Here is a 21,783-nt window from a genome sequence, read left to right as displayed (position 1 = left end):
AAATTTGTGCTGTCTTTTAGTCACCAAATTTGTATTAATTTATCATAGCAACAACTGGAAAATAATTCAATCACCTTGTTTTACAGATAAGAAAATGAAGAGTTATCTAAAATGAAGACAAAAGAAATAGTGCAAAGTTGAGTTAACTCATTTAAATGTCTTGTAGAATTCTTCAGTGTAATATAGTTATTTTTTCTGGAGCCTTTAAATTATAAATTTACATTTTTAATGGTATAAGATGATTTAGGTTATCTATTTTATTGTGGTTGAATTTTATTAGTTTTGCTTTTTGAGATATCTACTTCTTTTTAGTTGTTTCTTTTTACCACTAAATTGTTCATAGTATTTCCTTATTTTTCTTTTAATGGTTATAGGAGCGTCTCTTGTTTTATTTGTAATACTAGTGACTAGAGTGAATTTATAATTTAAAAGCTCCAGAAAAAAAATCTATGTTGCACTGAAGAATTCTACAAGATATTTAAATAAGAATTAGCCCAACTTTACACTGTTTCCTCTACACTGTTTCTTTACGCTGTTTATTTTTCCAGAAAAATAAAAAAGGAGACAGCATTTTCCAATTCATTATAAGGGCTAGTATTACTCTTATAGCAAAACCCGACAAAGACAGTACAAAAACCAAAAATTACAAACAAGTCTCTCTCATAACTTAGATGCAGAAATCTTGAAAAAGACTAGCAAACTTGGTTTAGCAATGTATAAAAGGAATTGTACACCATGATTAAGTACGATTTTTTTTCCAGGCTTGTAAGACTGGTTCAATATTTGAAAATCAGTCAATATGATCCAGCTTAAAGAGGAAAAATTGCATCATCATAAATATTGAATTATAAAAAGCATTTGACAAATCCAACAATGGTAAAATAGTCAGCATGGAATACTACATGGCAATGAAAAGGAATGAATGATTAATAACATAACCACTTGAGAGAGGAATTACATTGAGGTAAAAAAGGAAAATCCATGTTCAGAATCAGGGTTGAAGGAACACTGGAGCTCTTCATTCTATTGGGTGTTGTGGATAAGGACATATAAATCCTGAAAGTCTGCATGAGGTGGCTTAGTGTCAGACATACCAAAACAGGACTGGGACCCCAGTTCTGGCATCCACTACCTGAGTAACCTTGGACAGTGGCTCCTCTCTCTGAGCCTTGGTGGCTTTGTTTACAAAATAGAAAGATTGTGCCACTGCGTCATTCTCAATATCAAGAACTGAAGGACTTGTGCAAATTGCTTGAAATATTATAAGTGCTCAATAAATTCTTTTTCCTCCTTGGCAGAACAACCAACCAACAACAACAACAACGAAAAGCTCTCCTCAAGTTATTTACCAAAACTGTGTGGTAAGAGCTCAAGTTGCTGACTCACAATGCAGTGGTCATAGTCTGTCACACCCAATTCTTAAATTGTAGGCACAAAGGCAAAAGTTACAACAGAAATCATAATATATATAATATATTAATGTGCATTACCCTGCTGATCCATGAGATAATTACATAATAATTTTCTATATTCACTAACTACATTTTTAATTTTAGGCATTATATAGAGATAGCAGAAGCCTAAATTATGGACATATATGCTATTCCCTTCCTTTAAATTTAAACAGAAAGGCTCCCTTTCTACTTTTTAAATACAGAGCAGGATCCTGTATGATTGATAAAGTGACAGATGAAATAAACCTTGGCCTGTTGGAATGGACCAGTTAATTCTATCCAAGGAGCAAAAAGGAGACTTGTTTCTGGGTTTTCATTCCTTTTGCTCCTTTGATTCAAAGACAAAAAGTGCTTTCATAGTCTCATTTTCTTTTCTTTTCTTTTTCCTTTTTGGTACTGAGGATCGAACTTGGGACCTTGCGCTTGCAAGGCAGGCACCGGAACCGCTGAGCTAAATCCCCAGCCCCATAGTCTCATTTTCTAACCTTATTCAACTATCTTTCACAGATCTTTATTTTGCTGTGCATTTATTTAATGTATATTTAATAGTGACACATTTACAAACACTTGGTCATTTTTGGCCTTGCCTTTCATTTTGCCAAAAATTATGACAATTAAAATATGTATTTAACTAAAATTAAATTATCTGAGACTTCATTTACATTTTAGTTTCTACTGCTCAATAACATGGAAGCACTGAAGTTTCACTGATCATTGTCTCCTTTTAAATGTAAGTTTTACTCCTGAAGAAATGTGCTTATTCATCTAAATCTTCTTTAGAAAAATTACATGATACCTGTGCTTATGACAATGCTGAGCATAAACTGAGCACTCAGTAAGTCATAGCAAACAAGTCATTATTAACATTGCTGAAAAGATTAGTCAATATATTTTGTTTTTTGGTACCGTAGATCGAACTCGGGACCTTGCACTTGCTAGGCAGGCTGTGGAAGCACTGAGTTAAATCCCCAGCCCCCGATTAGTCAGAATTAAAACCATTTTCTCCAACGTTCACAGAGATGGTCACTGTTTAAGATTCCCCAGATGATGATAATAATGGGGTGAGGCACAGAGTTTGCATTTCTGTAAAAACCTTCTAGAACATGGGCCCAGGGGCTCACAGTGTGCCTCCTAAGACAGCGCCAACCTTGGCCGGGTTCAGAGTGCCAGGGATAGGAGAGAGCCCCCAAGGGCCTGGCCTCAAGGACACACTCTCTCCAGTTTCCACTGCCCCCGCCAGTCTTTTAGTTATGAATCTACCAATGGATTAATCCACTGATGAGGCAGAGCTTCCATGTCCCAGGCACTTCGGAACATGAGCTGCTAAGTGTGACAGTGCCCTTTCAAAGCATTTTCATATTCATATAAAGGACTGTGAATATATATTTTTCTACTTAGTCTATCATTTATATATAAATGTTAATATATTGAACTCAACATTCTTTTGATCTTGCCTTGGGTGTATTTTCACATCATCATATAAAGGTATTCCTCACTCTTGATACAGCTGCATAATGTTCTATGGCAAAGATGACTGTAGTTCTTTACCCAGTCCTCTACGCAGAAGAGCAGAGGTTCTTTTTAGTCTTTGCTATGACAAACAATGCCTCCATGAATAAACTTGTTCATCCTTGCATGAATGTATTCACAGGATAAAATCCTGGAAGTGGACTGACAGGGTCTATGAAGTTGTCATAGTACTCCATAGTAACTATGAAGTTGCTAGATATAGTACTTCAAAATGCGAGATACTTCCAAAGGCATTGTATAATTTTTTCACACCCATTAGAATTGTTAGAGTTTATTTCCCCACAGATCCACCTACACAGTGCATCATCAAGTCTTTGAACATTTGCCAATCAGATAAGTAAAAAATAGTACCTCCATGTGGGTTTAATTTACATTTTTCATTTAGTAGCAGTAGGGTTGAACATATAGCATTTCAGATTATCTATGGACTATGCATGTTTCCTTGCTGTGAACTAATTATTCGGCTATCAATTTATTTTATTGTATTTTTTCAAAAATCCATTTTGAATATTATTCACATCTTTGCTACTACTCTGTTTTTCTAGTTTATTTTCACTTGTATTTTTATATTCCTTCTTTTTGAAGTTCTTGATATATTTTGTTGTTCTTCAGATGCTTAATTTGTATTTATTCTTTTTTATGCAGATAGATAATAGCGTTTCAGGCTGTCAATTTTCCCTTCAAAAGCCGCCAGGGGACTTTATTGAGTGGCAGGGTTAAAGGCAGGGGTGGGAAATATTAACCTCCACCTAGGAGGGGCCTGTTCAGAAAGGAACAAAAAGGCCAGGATGGAAGGAAGGAGACTGGGATGGAGAGACAGCAAACATTTTGGACAAATACTATCTGTTACACAGTGAGAAAACCTTTCCCCCAGGAGCCTCTTACCTTCACTGTGCACATTTTTGCTGGCCCTCTTATCCCAGATGGCCTCTCTCCATATTTTCTCCTCTTCCTCCTTCTAACTCAGCTGTAGGTGGTGACCCTGAGAATATATGTGTTTTCTAGTTTCATAAAAAAATGGATTATGTACTGGGAATGGTGGCACACACCAGTAACCCCAGCACTTTGGTGAGGAAGGAGGATTGCAAGTTTGACGCCAGCCTGAACAACTTAGTGGCTTAGCAAGACCTTGTCTCAAAAAACAAAAGGGCTGCACTATAGCACAATGTGAAGGCCCTGGATTCAACTCCCAGGACAAGACGGGGGGGGGGGAGCGAGCTTTCCCCCTTTCCTTGTTGCCTTTGGATGAGTCCCAGGAGACAAGACCGAGGAGCTGATGAGCAAAGCTATGCTCACACAACACCATCCACACCTTTTTGAGCTGCACTTCTTTCGCTACCAAGGAATATGAAGAGTTCACAAATGATAATTTGACTAGTGGAGCCAAAGGTAGAAAAAACTTCATATTTTTATAGAATCAGGTCAGGCCTTTTCTTTGAGTGGGACTGATAACTCCTCTTTTGAGTTTTTTCTTCTTTGGACAGTTGGGATATTTGTGATCAAACACTGCCTCAATTACTTTCTCTTTACTCTATAGCAAGACTGCAAAATACCCAGGGCAGATGATCACCAGCATAAAGCCTGTCACTTCTCCCTCCTTTCCTGTTTCCTTTCTGCCTTCCCAGTCCCCCCTACAGCTCTAGCTGGCAACTGATGCCTCTGGGTTACACAGTTTGCTGGGCTGTGCAAACACCCACCTGCCTCTCCCAGCCCATCCTGTCTGCTCAGCACCACGCCAACCTCTGAGTCAACCTCTGGACCTTACTGCTCATGTTCACTCATTCATTCAATTAACAAATATTTACCCTGTGCCTAATTTCTCCAGCAACTACCTTCCTCCTACTACAACCACCAAAAGGTATTCAAAGAAAAAATATTTAATGATGAATAGAAAAAACAAGTGACATATTTTTTTCCCCAGTTCATCCCTAAAGAAAAATTTTACAACCAGGTACAATCATAGATTGATTCAGGTTACATTCTCTGGATAAATTGCTTTGCAACTGTAAACTCAAGCAATACAAAGATCTTCAGGACATGAAAACATTTAAAATTGTGACTAGCAAATCATGAATATGAATATCATGGCAAATAAGATAATTCCACACATAAATTTCTCCTTCCTGCTCTCCACACCACCATGAGAAGACTTTAGTTACATCACTTTCCACGATGCTAAACTGTAGGTACCAGACTTTTATATAATTCAAATATTCTTTCTCCTGTCAAATTCTAGATTTATCAATTGGAGAAAAGAATATGTCCTGCAGTTGTGGTTTAGATCTGAAACCTGCCCCCTTCAATCTCTTCTATTCAGAAATGGGGCTTTTTGAAGGTGATTGGACTATGGAGGCTATATTCACCAGTGGATTAATCCATTGATGAGTTCATGGCTGAATACGCTATTACCAGGTGGGCCTTGTTGAAGAGGGGGGCTGGTGGGAATGTGACCTGGAAGGGTGCATTCTTGTTCCTAGCTCCTCCCTTTTCACTCTGCCTCCTGCCTGTCATAGGTTGAACAGCTCTCTTCCATCATACCCTTCTGCCATGCTGTTTCTGCGTTGGAATCAGCCAACCATGGACTGAATCCTCTGAACTCATGAGCCAAAATAAACCTCTCTTTAAATTGCAGGTATAAGGTATTTTGTCCCTGCAACAGGAAATTGACTAATACACCCACTTAGGTCTTTTGATAGGAATCACAGAGACTGTTAGTTGGTAAACAGAATACAAAATAACAATTAGACATAGGGATAGAAGAGGGAAGTGTAAGGAACGAGAAACTAAAGGTGACTGGTACTAATAAGAAAACAAATGTTGCATGGGGAACGTGTCATAGGGACATCTTAGATTCCAGGGACAAGACAGGTGGCATGTGCGTGAAGTGCGCCAGGTGAGAGAGTTGAGGCCCTCACAGCCTACTTGCATTTATTCTCTTTCCTTGGAAGCATAGCCACTGAGACCTTACTCTACTCCAAGAAAAATAACACAAACATTCTGCTAAATGATGGCTCCATTCAGCCTCAAGTTCAGTTACCTAATTGAGAGTCACAGGGCTTGTAATGAATGGAAATGTGTGTGTCCTGTGCTATGGAGGCAGCTCCAGGCAAATGCCACCATGTGGGTCTATGGGCCCACTATGGGCAGCTCTTTCAAATTTTTCAGAGAAAAACACTGTAAATAAAGCTTCTTAATATAAATTCTCCTGATTTTAAAGTGTTAAAGAATCATTTCGGTTTTGAAAATATTGTAGCTGCCAAACAAAACAGTTTGACCCCTGGGCCAACTGTGTGTGACCTAGACACATAAGAAAGAGATAATGCTACTTATGCTAGCATTTCTTAGGCATTGATCCTACTACTAAGACTATTGCACAGAGAGGCTTCTGGGGGTCCAGGGCCCTTTACAGGGGTGGAATAATTTGTTGGCTCTGGTCCTCGGTGAGCAATCTGTGGAATTATCTCCCTGAAGATCACAGTGAGTACCTGGTGCTAATTCCCCACTTGCAGTTATAATGTTTACAATGGGGCAAAGGGCGGGTTTTGTGAAAAAGAAAAATCACCTCTTGGTTTTGTCTGACAAATAGTTACAGTCTAAATTGGCTTTGTGTTTCAAGAGCCCCTTGAAGGCTGGGAAAAAGTGTAGCTCAGACAGAAGCTTCCTGAGAGTCAGTCTTGGGCAGGCCAAGCCAAAGTGGCTCCAGACCAAGAGTTTGGGGCTGTCTCCCAGGGACCAGGGCCTCCACAAGCTCTGCCCCAGATTCTGCTGGGCGGCTGTGTGGTTTTTGCATTCACACTTAGCACTTAGCACCTTTTGCTCCATTCTGTCCTCTGCTTCCGGATCACTTTCTTGGATTGGCATTTTAGAGGAAGTCTTAACTCCTGAGCCATGGGCATGAGTGGTGATTATATCTTCCCAGCGAAAGCTCCCCTAATCCCTTTCCTTAAAGTTTTCTGGAAACCATTTTCTGTAGTTGGTGCTGATGAAACCAGGCTACCTTTTTAGTCTGTCCTTTCTGCACGGTGTAACTGTCCAATTTGATATCTTCTAGTTTCTCTAACCTTGGGTAATCACATTCCTTAGGATTTCTGTTCAAAAAGACTGTCCTCACCCCACATTTCTGCCTCTGCAACTAACTCCACACACTGAGGCATGCAAATCCATGCTGGCTGGGCCTGTTGTCCTTGCACCCTGGTCCAAATGCAAAGCATGTCCCTTATTTTTCCAGAAATTTTCACAGCACCCTCCTTCTTCTCCAGGTTCATTTACTCTGTGTTACAAGATGGGCAACGGCAAGTTATCTGAGACTCCAGGGACCCACAGCCTGGCAGAAGGTGCACTAAGTGCACGTGTCCTGGTGGCCAGCACCCAGTGCCTCCAAGGGAGGTGAGGCCTCATGAGTCACACATGCTTCAGCAAACTGCAGTTCTAAAGCACACACTTTCCAGCCACATGAAATCAATTTCAGAATCTCTTATAATCAGGAATGTGAATGTATAAATCATCGTGTCTTGCTAAGACTTGCCTTACCTTTACTAATTTGTGAATATCGGGAGTTTGATGAGTCTCACACAAGATACATCAAAATGGCTTATAAAGCCTTTGGTTTCTTGCTTCTCTGCTGAGTTCCATTCACATTTTCTGGGGTGACTAGAGGCTGTTGAGCCTAGGCTACATCTGGAGTCTGCCTGCCTTCCATCCTGGTTCTCTCCCACAGGTGGGATACTCAGCTATACACTAGCTCAGAATAGTTTTTGAGTGTACTATATGCTAAACACAAATATGTGTTAGGAAAATAATGAATAAGACATTAGTTTTGTTTCTAAGATTATGACAATGACTTTTATGATACTTGGAAAATTTGCACTTGAACCTTTAAATTTTATGAGTGTCAGTCATAATCAAAACATTACATTTAATAAAAACTGGGTTATACTTATTTATTTGCCGATACTGGTCTTGGGGAAAATGTAAAGTCTGGCTTCACCATGCACCCTGAGGGATTAAAGTTTTGGGTTTTTTTGATAAATTGTCACCTCAGTCACTGGGCTGCCTTTCTCAGTCTGTAGTTCAGTGACCTAAAAACATGAACAAATAAAATTTAAAGTATAATCTGAGTCATAGCTTCTAACTTCATAGAAATTTAGAATGCAGTGGTAAAGGCAGATTTTAGGGGGCCTGGAGAGTACACATGTATCTGTCAGTCACTTGATGTGGGTCCATCTCAAAGCTGAGTTGGGATGATGACAGGTGTAAAGGGGCTTCTGGGCTCAGTGAGAGATGCTGGACACAGGAACACTTGGGAGGGAGGAAGAGAAGACCTTCTGGAGTCTTGAAGCATCTATTTATCCTTCCAAGTTCTAGAATTCAATCTCAAGGTAGTATTGAGGAAGAGAGTTCATTTCAGCCTTGGATGTACTCAAAGTAGATACTGGAATACTTCCAAATTCATTCCTGGAAGCAAGCGTTACTTTGATTCCAAAACCAGGAAAAGACCCAACCCAAAAAGAGAACCACAGACCAATCTCCCTAATGAACATAGATGCAAAAATCCTCAACAAGATATTGCCAAACAGAATGCAGAGGGTCATCAAGAAGATCATCCACCCTGACCAAATCAGATATATCCCAGGGATGCAAAGATGGTTCAACATACGTAAATCAATAAATGTAATACACTATATCAACAGAGCCAAGGACAACAACCATACGATCATCTCAATAGATGCAGAAAAGTATTCAACAAAATCCAACACCCATTCATGATTAAAAACCATACAGAAAATTGGAATAGAAGGTCTTTATCTCAACTTTATTAAGGCTATCTATGAAAAACTAACAGCCAACATCATACTAAGTGGTCAAAACCTGAAAACTTTCACGCTAAAATCAGGAACAAGGCAAGGATGCCCACTATCATCACTCCTGTTCAATATAGCATTAGCCACAGCAATTAGACAACAGAAATAAATAAAAGGAATAAAGATAGGAAAGAAGTTTAAACTGTCATTATTGGCTGACAATATGATACTTTACATAGAAGACCCAAAAAATCAGCCAAAAGACTTCTAGACTTAATTGACAGATTCAGTAGAGTAGCTGGATATAAGGTCAACACTCAAAAAACAATAGCCTTCTTGTACACAGATAACAGACTCACTGAGAGAGAAATTAGGGAAACAATTCCTTTTACAATAGCATCCAAACAAATGAAATATCTAGGAATCAATCTAACAAAGGAAGCAAAAGACCTCTACACTAAAAACTACAGCACTCTGAAGAAAAGAATCAACGAGGATATAAGAAAATGGAAAGACATCCCTTGCTCCTGGGTAGGAAGAACCAGTATAGTGAAAATGGCCATACTTCCAAAACTACTATATAGATTTAATGCAACGCCAATTGAAATTCCAACAATATACTTCACAGAACTAGAGAAAACAATCAAAAAATTCATTTGGAACCAGAAGAAACCTAGAATAGCAAAAGCAATTCTAGGCAACAGAGACATGGCAGGAGTTATCACAATCCCCAATCTGAAACTATACTTCAAAGTTACTGTGATACAAACAGCATGATACTGGCAAAGAAACAGACCCAAGGATCAGTGGAATGTATTAGAATATGAAGAAACAACTGCAGATATGCTCAGCCACCTCATCTTCAACAAAGGAGCCAACCATCCTCATTGGAGGAAAGATAGCCTATTTAATAAGTGGTGTTGGAAAAATTGGATTTCACTCTGCCAAAGATTAAAACTATCACCATGCACTAAACCAAGATCAAAGTGGATTAAAGATCTAAATATTCAGATAGAAACATTAAGTATGCTGGAAGATAAGTTAGGTAGAACTCTTGAAGACATTGGCATAGGAAAAGACTTTATGAACAAAATCTCAGTAGCATGGGACCTAGCACAAAGAATCAACAACTGGGATCTCATCATATTAAAAAGCTTCTGCACTGCAAGAGAAACCACCACCAGAGTTAAGAAACAACCTATAATGTGGGAAAAAAATTTTAGTGGCTGTACCTCAAAGGACTACTATCGAGAATATATAAAGAACTGAAAAAAATTAGACCCCTCAAATTTAAAGACCCAATTCAAAAATGGGCATCTGAAATGAAGAGACATTTCTCAGACAAAGAAGTAAAAGCAGCAAATAAACATATGCAGAAATGTTCAGCATCACTGATCATTCGAGAGATGCAGATGAAAACAACACTGAGATTCCACTTCACTCCAGAAAGAATGGCTGCTATCAAGAAATCAAACAATAACAAATGCTGGTGGGGATGTGGGGAGAAAGTAACACTTCTCCATTGCTGGTGGGAGTGCAGACTGGTACAACCACTGTGGAAATCAGTATGGAGATACTTCAAAGAACTAGGGCTCCAGGTCCCATTTGACCCAGCTATTCTCCTGCTGGATATCTTCCCAAAAGAATTAAAAGAATCATACCCCAGTGATATATGTGCACCCATGTTTATAGCAGCACAGTTCATAATAGCTAAAGCTTGGAAACAGCCCAAGTGCCTATCAACTGGAAACTGGATAAAGAAGATGTGGTTTTTTAAAATAAAATGGAGTACTACTTAGCCATAAAGAATGAGATACTAGAGACATTTATAGCCAAATGGATGCATGTTGAGGCCATACTCTTAAGTGAAATAAATAGGACACACATATGTAAATACCAAATAGTTTCTCTATTTGAGAAACTGAAAGTGTAAATAAGGATGAAAACAATTAAAACGAGTAACTGATAATTTGAAATAGGAAGAAAAGGTCTAAAGGGGTAGGGGAGTTGGGAGGGGAAGGGGAAAGGAAAGAAGGGAAAGGAAAAATTATGAGAAAAGAAAAAAAATGGAAACAAAGTCTATGTAATAGGAAAGGGTAGAGAGGGTGAAGACAGCACAGGTAATAGGGAAAAAATAAGAACAAAGATACATCGTGTACAGGTACAAGCACCCAATGATAAATGTAAACGTATTGCATGCCTAAAATGTACCAATAAAAGAACTTAAGCAAACACACACACACACACACACACACAAAGTAGATGCTGGAGTTGATTAAATAACATGGGGTAAGTTCAGGTGAGAGGCTCCATAGACTCGGTGTCAGTGGCAGAGTTGTACCCAAGGAAGGTTTAGGGGCCTTTACCTCCCCTGGCTTTTCATCAGCTGTGTTCTAACCCCCTGGTGGCCTCTGGGACACAGCTTATCTTCTTTTACATGTGAGAAAGGGGGACATTACAAAGTAGAAGATAAATAGGACATCTTTGCCCATGGTCCTGGGAAAGGAGAGGAGCAGGTCTCCACTTGGTTCATCCTTAGTGGTCTTTGTGTGTGATGATTTCAATTTAGTCCTAAAGGCCAAGACCAGGTGTATCTAATTACCTTAAGGTTTTCCCAAACTATAACCTTATCAGTGAAATAATAATGCAAAGTATATTTTGGAAGAATCTGTTATATACCAAGCAATGAACTAGACACAAGATGCAACTGTGATTGAGTTAGTTTTATCAAAAGCTTAGATAGAAAAGCAATATTCTGAGACAAATATTCTATCCTAGAGCACTGGTTTTCAAACATTATTGTGCATGTGAATCATCTGGGTATATTGTTAAAGTGCAGATTCTAATTCAGTGGGCCTGGGAAGGTAGCTGCATTTTCATGAGGCTTGCAGCTAATCCTGTTAGCCTGAAGATCAAATTTCCAGTAACAAGGCTCTAGAAAACGTACTCCAAAACGGACCTTGGGTTAGGCCAGGTCTGGAGAAAGCTGTGTGTGCACCTAGGATCCTGGCGCCCCCCCCCCCCCTTCTCCACCCTCCTAACCCCTGCCACACAGGAAGCTGAGGAACTGCAGGTTTCAGAGTGTGCGCTTGATGTGGAGAAACAGAGCACAAAGAGAGCAGGTCTCCAACCTCCTGCTGGGTCTGCCATGCTGACGTCGTCCTGTGGCCGTGATTCTTGGTCTCCCGTGCTGCCTGTCAGCAATCACAGAAGACTCCTGTTTTTTCTCTTGGGAACAGGCTCTCTTTTAAGCTGCAGTATGCATTTAGCTTGTGCACAGTGTGGACAGCATCACAGCTTGGATTTCCCTTTCGTGCACTAAGAGCAAGCTTGAGGTCAAACTTGTCACCCATCTAAGGTGAGGGTTACTCCAAAGTCTACAGTCTGGATTGTCAATTTGAGGAGCATAGGAGCTACTTCAGGGATTAGTAAAGCACACCTCTGGGTGTCTAGGTGGTCCGTGGGGGTGTGGCCTTGGGAACAATATCTGGTCCCTGGCCCCTTCCTTTCTGGCTTTTTCCCTCCTTGTTTCCCAGATGCCACGAGTTGAGCAGCTTTCCTCCACCACACCCACCCTTCTGCCATGTTTCTGCCTCAGAGCTGGCTGGCCATGAACTGAAACTGAAACCGTACATGCACTTCTCCTTTAAGTTGTGCATGTTGGGTATTTTGTTCCAGTGATTGAAAGGTAACTAATGGATACAGCATCATTAAATATGCACTTTTGCTTAATTCCTTGTCATAATTTTGGACCTGCTTTATTTCTATTTTTCATTTTTTTGGAGGAGTACTGGGGATTGAACCCAGAGCCTCAGCACTTTACCACTGAGCTACATCTCCAGCCCCTCACTTTTTAATTTTATTTATTATTAGTACAAGTTTGTAGTGCATAATGTTTACATTCCCTTTTAAAATTTTATTTTGAGACAAGGTCTCATTAAATTGCCCAAACTGGCTTTGAACTTGTGACCCTTCTGCCTCAGCCTCCCAAGTGGCTAGGATTACAGATGTGCACCACCACGCCTGGCTCTTCTTTCACTCTCAATTTATGTACCTTTGATATTTAAAAGAACATTCTAAGCTACTTGTATTCTTTCTGGGGTATAATATATACATAAATATGTATTGATGAAAACAATAGTTCTATGAGTTTTCCATGTCTCTGAGGGTCTTCATCGTTATGTTTTGGCCACAGGACTTCTCTCTTGGAGGATTTCCTCAGGTTACCTACAGGATCACTTTCCTTGTTCCAGACTAAAGCATCCTACAGTTTCCACAAACTGGAGGCCTGGGAAAGCTGGTGATGTTGCTGCTGTCTAAACTTGAAAGCCCAGGACCCAGGAAAGCCATGTCTGTGGCGGGAGAAGATGGTCGCACCTTCTGACCCAGAGAGGAACTCTGCCCTTCTCTGTGTGCATTCTCTTCAGGGCTCGATGATCCTCACCCACACCAGGTGCCTCCAATTTCTTCAATCTACTGATGCAAACACTAATCTCTTCCTGAAACCCCTGACAGGCATATCCAGAAATGTGGGACACCAGCTAGCTGGGTATCCCCAGGCTCGGTCAAATGGACACATGAAATAAACCATCGCTCACTAAACCCCACCGACAGTCGTGTATAACTTACGGATAAGGGTGTGCCCTGTCACTGTGATGTCATCCTTGTGTGAACATCTCTGTGTGCACTTATACATGCTTGGGTCAATCACCAGCCAAAGCCTCGTGGTACAGTCCAGAGACCTGGGAAACAGGAGCTGCATGAGGCTGCTGCTGGTGTCACACAGCACACTGCTTCACAGTGAACTTTGTTGTTGTTTTTTGTAAGTAGGAGTACATGCTATTAATAATTAAAAGTATAGTGTAGTAAATATATAAACCAGTAACATAGTCATTTATTATCACCATCAAGTACTATGGACTGTGCCTAAATGTAAATGTTGGGCTTTTATATGATGGGCATCACAGTTGGTTGGTTTACATCAGTGGTGCAGAACCTATGGCATGCATGCTGCAGCAGGCACATAGAGCCCTCTCTCTAGGCACATGAGCCAAGTCACCCCAGCATTGCCCTGGCAGCCGAACTCAGTTTTAATTGCAGTGTTTGCACTTTGCAATAAATAAGTGGGTTTTGGTTTGTAGTTTGGGTATTGGGTCTCTAAAAGTTTCGCTATCACTGGTTTACACCAACATTACCACAAACATTTGAGGAATGCATTGTGCCATAATATTATGAAGACTGGAACATCATTAGGTGACAGGAACATTTAAGCTCCAGTATAATCTTATGGGACTTACACTGTCTATGTGGTCCATTACTGGCTGAAATGCCAGTATTCAGTGCATGACTATATTCAACTAGATCAAGAACTCCATTAAGACAAGGATGATAGTATGACACATTTTGTGCTGGGTTATTTAGAATATATGCATACTACACCATACTCAGTAGATTTTATAGATGTTGCTTATTATAGGAACAATGAGTTTTGATTCTGATTATTCAAAATATGATTGGAAAAAAGGAGTTTTAGCCAGGGATGGTGGCACACACCTATAATCTTGGTACTTTCAGAGGCTAAGGCAGGAGGATCACAAGTTTGATCCCAGCTATGGCAACCTAGTGACTTAGTGAGACTATGTCTCAAAATAAAAAAATAAAAAGGCCAAGAGTTGGAAGGAGCATGGAGGGATGGGAAAAAATAATTAAGATGTGTTATGTACATGTACCAATTCCCCATGATAAATGTAATCATTATGTACTCCAAACATGTACTAATAACAAAATTAAACCACAACAAAAAGAGGGCTGGAATATAGCTCAGTGAGAAGGCTTTAGGTTCAAACCCCAGTACTAATAAAAAAGTCTTTCCTAAATACCCACTTTCATAAACTAAAGCTAGCAGGTGAAACTAAAGTAGATATGAAGATATCTAATATCCCTAGATCTATATTCTGGCTGATTCCCACGAGTGTGCCTGTTTGAAGTTGCACAAACTGACAACTGGAAAAACAGAACTTTTCATGTTGTCCTCTAGATACCCTCATTTGTCCTTTCTGGAGAATTCTTTTTTAGATTCATACAACTTCCTGACTTTTGTACAGCACAATTAAGATAACATATGTTTGGTGTTTGTTTACTGCGAGTCATGTACCATGATGTTCCTGTCTAATTGATTTTACTTTTTCAAAGTAGAAAATGTTCAGGCAGCTGGAACTTTTAACTCCTTTTTTTTTCTTTTAGTCTAAGGAAATTTACACATTGACGTACTTTAAAAAAAAAAAAACATTACAAATGATTCCACCCACATTAAGGAAAAAGCTGGTAACACACTACTTGACCAACATCCAATTTTGGGAGCTTGTGTGGAGTTGCTTTGGGAAATTGAATGTCTAGATGGAGAATTGTTACCTTCACAGTAAAAGTATCTGATGGAGTCACCCATAGGATGTGAAAGCTTATTGGTATAGTTGTTCCATGTTCCTTTATCAAATCCATGAGATGGTCTATAGTTTTTTCAACAGCCAGAATCCAACTAGCAGCCTACTCCACCCTCTCCAGGAGTCCCCACCTGAAAAGTCCAGCCCAGGCAAAGTTGGATATGGAAGTAGTTCTAAAGTTTTAACAGGAAAAAAGAAGTGAAGATGTCTCCAGATAATTATCAGAATTTGAAAGGGATCAATGAATTAGGATCTACTTCAAGGAATCAAGTGTCTAAGAAACAGCATAGGTACAAAATCTTTGCTGGTATTTAGAAAAAGGAAATGTTGGCTACCATTTTAATCAGCTTGCCATTGCTGTGACAAAATACCCAAAAAAAGCACTTTAAAAGGAAGAATAGATTTATTTTGGTTCACAGTTTACCTGGCTCTGTTGTTTCTGGGCCAGTGGTGAAGCAGAATGTCTTGGTTGGAAGTGTATGGCAGAGGAAAGCTGCTCATATCTAGACAACTAGGAAGGAAGAGGAAGGGAAAGAGGGAGAGGAGAGAGAGAGAGAGAGAGAGAGAGAGAGAGAGAGAATATGCAAAGAAGGGCTGCTAACAAAGATCTTCTTCAAAGGCTTTGCCCACCAATAACCTCCTTTCTTCCTGTACCTGCTCCCATTTTCTAGCATGTTCACCATCACCACTTCTCAACAGTGCCACCAGCTGGGGACCAAGCCTTCACACATGAGCCTCTGGGGGATATTCTGGATCCAAACTATAACATCAACTGTATAGTCAACAATATGCATGTCGTCCAAATGGATAGTTTGTTTACTATTAAGAAAAATGAGAAGAGTAATGATACTAATGCTCATGTTTATACGCTGAGGGATTTTTAATTGCATGAGTTCAGGAGTATTGCCCTAATATGGTTTCAAGTGTTTTTTGTTATTAAAGCCAATATCTACTTTAAGCCATCTTGGAAGGTTTTTCTTTTTCCTTTCTTTTTTTTTTTTTTTGGTACCAGGGATCGAACTCGGGTCATTGTACTTGCGCAGCAGGCGGTGAAACCACTGAGCTAAATCCCCGGCCCTTGGAATGTTTTTCTTAATAAAATTTTATTTTAGCCAGGTGTGGTGGCACACACTTGTCATCCTAGCACTCAGAAGACTAAGACAGCAGCATCACCATGAATTTGAGGCCAGCCTGGGCTACACAGGAAGTTTAAGCCAGCCTGAACTAAGAATGAGACCCTGTCTCAAAAGAATTTTTTACATTTTAATACTGTGAGAGCTACAGATAATTCAGCACATGCCCAAGCACTTGTTGGAGGAAGGAAACTACCATTAGGAGACATTGTCCAGTGCAGGTCCCCAAACTAGACATAGTCACTATTCTGGGCCTAGGATAGAAGGCTCAGCCATGATTTTCTGCTCATGACCAAGAGGGCCAGGCACCTCCATGTTCTTGTAAGGTGCAGAGAAAATGTCCTGTTCTCAGCAGGAGGGAGCTTGTTGCTGCCTTTCTGGCAGGATTGTGTCATGGGGTGCTTCACCTGCTTAGCTGGCTGGTCCGGCTGCAGCAGCTGTTTGCAGTCCTTCATGTGATGGATGCACATGACCTAACGCTACCTCCCTTGACATTGCCTGACCTTTCATTTCCTGCTTTGGGGCTTCTTGTTGCACTGAAGGGTTAGATCTGTGAGGTCTCTTGGTGGACACACTCTTACAACAGCTCACCTGGCTACCCATCAGGCTGCAGGCTGCACATAGGCAGACAGAGAGTGCTGAAGATTTTTCACAGCTCACCCTGTGGAACTTGCAGCATCAGCTTCCAGTGAAGCCAGGTCCTGCACTCTCAAATGGGAATTGGGAGCAGCCAATTATGTTTCCTCCCTTCCTCCCCAGGGCAGAATGGAGGGAGAGCTGCAGACTAGACTTTTGGGAAGAGAGAGATGTGAGAAGAGGCAACTGGCTGTGACATCCTGGTAATGCACTGGAGACGCTTGTCTCCTGCCTACCAGAACTCTCTGTCCTTTAACCTGTGTGCCTGCTTCCCTGGGATTACACTGGCTGTACACATGTGAATACATAAACTTTGTCATAAATTGTGATTCCTAGGACTCCTGGGCTAGGTCAGTTATATATGTTATCTCAACAAGAAATCTTCAAACAAGCCTGAGAGATAAGTGGTTATCATGTCTGTTTTTATGGGTGATAAAAATGAGACTACGGTGGGAAATAACAGCCCAGATACACAAGTGCTGAACCAGAACCCACTTGGCTCTGTCGTGATGGTAGAACTCAGAAAGCTCCAGTGAGCCCATACTAAAACCAGATCTTACATTTACTGCTTTCAAATTCAGATTCTTCCATTGGGGAACTAGAACCACAGGAAGTTCAATCTACAGTATACTTTTTAAAAGTAGCCTTTTGCATTTACTTTCTTTCCTCCATCATTACTGACTTGTTATTTTAGATTTCTCTATAGATTATGCACACAGTCAGGCATTAAGTATGCTTTTCCTGCAGTAATTCATGATGGGGAAAAGGCATCTACTGAATTAGTTTAGGATATAGAAGAAGTATATATTTAACCAAGTGTATTATTGGCCTACAAGTTGAAAAATTTAAGGAGAATAAAAGACAAAAAATTCTTCATGTCACATGTGACAGAAATCTGACTCAAACAGACATAAGCAAAGTGAGAGAGTTTTTTTTGTTTTGTTTTGGGTTTTTTTTTTTTTAAATACTAGGAATTGAATCAAGGGCCTTTGCACTGAGCTCCATCCAGAGCCCCTTTTTAGTTTTTGTTTTAAAACAGGATTTCGCTAAGTCCCTAAGCAGCCTAGACTGGGCTTGAAGTTGAGATCTTCCTGCCTCAATACTGGGATTGCAGGGGTACGCCACCATTTGTCGCTGGAAAATATTTTTCTTTTTTTGAAGGACAGCTTGTGGAATTGAAGGAAAAGCTTGAGAAAGCTGAATCAGTCTTGGGGAAGGCCTCCAACTTTCCTTGTGCGGGTTTTTTCCTTTGACCATTCTCTGCAGCCAGGAGAACGGGGTTCCTTAAGTCCCAGCCTGGGCCTGGGGTCTGCACCTTAGTCTGGAGGACCAGTTGGAACAACACATCTGGAACAAGTGAGAAAGGAAGTGTATTGGATGCACATAAACACAACCATCCTACAGGGCAGAGAAACAGAACATAAGAAATAACAGAAGCCTCACTACGTTCTAAACAGACAAAATGTTAGATATTTTCAGGAAAAGAAGCGACAATGTGAAGGAGAACTTCATAGAGCAAGTAGGGTCTCATTTATTTATTCAAATATTTATGGAATATTGTGCAGGCATTATTCATGCCCTTGGACTACTACAGTGAACAAAACAGTTAAAACTCCTTGCCACCGAGGAGCTGGCATTCTGGAGGGGGAGGATAAGTAGGATAATTAAGTGAGGTGTGTTGTATGTTAGATAACGATAGTGCTGAGAAGAATAACATACAGTGTTTTGTTTTGTTTTTTGAGGTACTGGGGATCAAACGCAGAGGCAATTCTACCATTGAACTACATTCACAACACCCTTTCCCTTTAATTTTGCAACAGGGTCTTGCTAAATTTCCCGCACTGACTTTGAATTTGTGATCATCCTGCCTCAGCCCTCTGAGTTGCTATGGTAACAGGTGCTCCCCACTTCCCCCAGCTTGGAGTTGTTCTTAAAGTAATGAGAAAAGGAAGTGGAAAAGAATTAGGGGAGAGGAGAGCCTAAGTAATATTTTGAAAGCATGGAGCGAGGAGAGAAGCATGTCATCATAAGGGACAAGAGAGATAGGGGCCATGGCACTGAGGACATATGCTGGAGGAGGAGGAATGAGACAGATGCGGGTTGTGGAAGCCAGGCAGAGGAGCTTGGGTCTGATTTAGAAAGCAACAGGCAGGCTTTAGGGCCACCTGCAGGAGGCCTAGGATGAAAGTGAGGCTGACTGTGACATGCTGGAGAGATTGGATGAACTCATGGGCCACCTGGGAGGCTTGGGCAGTGACAAGGTGTGAAGAGAGAGAGCCCAGCTGGGAGGAGGCAGCAGAATTGGAGACAGTGCTCAAACCTGGTCCCAGCAGAATTGGTGACAAATGGTAGTTTGGAGGGAGAAAGGAGAGAACACAATAGGAGGAGCTGGGGCTAGAAGTTGTGTGCTTTCCCTGCCTCTGTCCCTTGGTGTGGCTCTTGGTGTCACTCAGCCCCTAGGGACTCCATTTAATCTCAACTGTGAAATGAACAGGTGGTCTCTAAGATGAATTCAAGATAGTGCTTTCTTTGGCAGAAATAGGTGAGTTGAGTAGGGCAATCTGTTTAGAAGCTACATAGTAATTTCATGCTAGATGTGCTGATAAATTTGATCAAGAAATCAATATTTTGGGAGCTTAGAAATATTTTTAAATAAATTTCTTGGATAATTTTGTAGATGCATTTGTAACAGTATCTACTGGAATAGAATCAGCCTATACAGTTTAAAGTTAAAGAAGATAAACTTTTCCTCAACAGGAGATTGTCTTCAAAGTTTTCATGTATGAATTCTTAGATATTTTTGTTTTTGCTTTCTGTATTATCTGTTGCTGCCTAACAAATTACCACAAAATTAGTCTTTTGAAATAATACACATTAATTTTCGCACTGTTCCTGTAGTTGGCTCTCTAATGGAGGGTCTCTCATGTGGCTGTAATTGGGGGGTCAGCAGGGCTGGACTACCTACCATCAAAAAGAGTCACTCTAGGACCATATGGTTGTTGCTAGGTTCCATAACCTAGGGGATTTTTGACAGTTCCCTCAACTCCTTGATATGTACACCTCTCCAACATGGATGCCTGCTTCATCAAAGCCAGAGAGAATGCAGCTCTTGTGATGATAAAAGTCCCCTAGCAGTCTTACAGTGAGCTGAGCACAGAAGTGATGTCCCCATTTCTGTGTTCTATTCATGAGAAGCAAGCCAGGAGGCCAGCCCACCCTTAGGGGAGGGGATTAGACTGAGGTGTGAAACCAGGTGTGTGTGTAGAGTCACTGTGAGGGACTGTCTGTCACCTCTCTCTTGAAGCTCTGTCCCTCTGTGCTCCTTGTTCTTCCTTGTCTGCCACAGGTTCCGGTGACTGCACCCTCCCTTAGGGTGTCCTGGTTTTAGTTGCCTGGGTATGTAGGTAAGTGTATCTTGTCAACACTGATAGAATGAGATCACAGCTAGAAAAGTAGGAAGAATAGTGTGTTTATTTTACTTGAATGCAAATACAATACATAGGTGGGTGCTTGGGACTGGTCAGCATCAGGGACTCAAAGTCAAGGATCTGTCCCAGAAGTGTAAAGGAGAATAAAAGAAAGGGCTATGGTACCCTTTGACAGGCTCAGGATATAGATTTCAAATCATGCAATCAGTGTCATTTCTAATTTATGATTCCAAAAAGAGTAAACTGAAAGAACTCAGCTGGAAAATTACTTTACTCAAACATTTAAAAAACACAAATGAATATAAAACACAATCTTACATTTGATAGACCTTACCAGGTGATAAAAGATTTTGATATGCATTATCTTGCATTCATTCTGACATTTTGTGAGTTTCACTCAGTGTTCTTTCTATGTCCGTTTTATGAATAAGGAAATTGAGTCTTATATTGGCTAAAAACAGACCCAAAGACATCTATGTAGCAAATGGCTTGAAGACAGAGAACTGCTATATCATACCTCCTTACTAAAAAACTAAAACAAACAAAAAACATACGTACACACTTCTTTTTTCTTTCTTGGTGACACAAAAGATTTTTTAGGTAATAGGTGTACAAGGTAAGACTCTGGGAGCAAGATGGCTCGTGTACAAAGCCCTGCCTTAGAAATCCCATTGACACCAGACCTCGGTAGATCCAGGAGATCCACACCTCAGGGGGTTTGGCACTTTGAAATGGCTTCTTGGAAAACTTCTTACTCTCCCACTGGTGCCTAGGATCAGCCAGAGCCTACAGAGCCAGCTAGGAAGGGAGGCCAAGCTCAGACTAGGACCCATGTGGCCCATTCTTCTCTTTGGGCTCTCTCTAATCTCCTGCTTTGATCTTGGAGTTGACCAGGTGCCTTAAGGAGTTTTGGGACTCATATCCACATTATTCTGGGACCTGTGGTTGGTATGACATTTTATTATGGAATTATGTGAGAGTGGTCCCGCAAAATGGCATTGATGCACTGATTTGGGATGACTGTCACGTCAGACACAGGGTCAGTTCAGGACTCCAGGCTACTGAGGTCCACTACTACATGTGGCATGAACATATGTATTGCCTTTGCCCATGAAGCTTTGCCTGAGGAATGGCCTCTAATCTGCAGCATGTGAAGGCAGTGAGGGGTGGGACTGGCACTGCTGGTACCCAGGACAATCTCCACCCACTTCCACATGCTGGGCACTCCTGCAGTAGCAGCAACAGCCATCCCATCCAAGGGCTCTCAATACCTTGCCAAGTGCATCCAACATGTAGGTCTTCTCTTGCCTCTTAGTGGTGTGATGATGTTATGCTGTTCTCGGTTGGGTCTTCAGCTGTTC

The 21,783-nt window shown here is 40.7% G+C and overlaps 1 protein-coding gene across 5 annotated transcripts in view; it reads right to left on the bottom strand.

Moving 5' to 3' along the window:
- Nucleotides 1–21,783, bottom strand: part of Afg2a (AAA ATPase AFG2A) — a 360,481-nt gene that overhangs the window by 18,781 nt on the left and 319,917 nt on the right. For 2 of the 5 annotated variants that reach the window (XR_015443934.1, XR_001184136.3), the window contains exons 16-17: nt 21,694–21,783; nt 1–18,341 (exon numbers count right to left, since the gene is read on the bottom strand). The exon at nt 1–18,341 is cut by the window's left edge and continues 10,939 nt beyond it. The exons of 2 other annotated variants lie outside the window; for them this stretch is intronic. The gene's annotated coding sequence lies outside the window, so the exon portion shown is untranslated. One more of the 5 variants, XR_015443935.1, reaches the window with a different exon arrangement.

This window comes from Heterocephalus glaber, unplaced genomic scaffold (genome assembly GCF_053883595.1).
Source record: "Heterocephalus glaber isolate CG9 unplaced genomic scaffold, H.glaber_assembly_v1.0 deba00001586, whole genome shotgun sequence".
In the NCBI taxonomy this organism is placed as follows: Eukaryota; Metazoa; Chordata; class Mammalia; order Rodentia; family Bathyergidae; genus Heterocephalus; species Heterocephalus glaber.
Note: the sequence above shows the minus strand (reverse complement) of the source record. Positions and strands in the feature narration are given on the sequence as shown.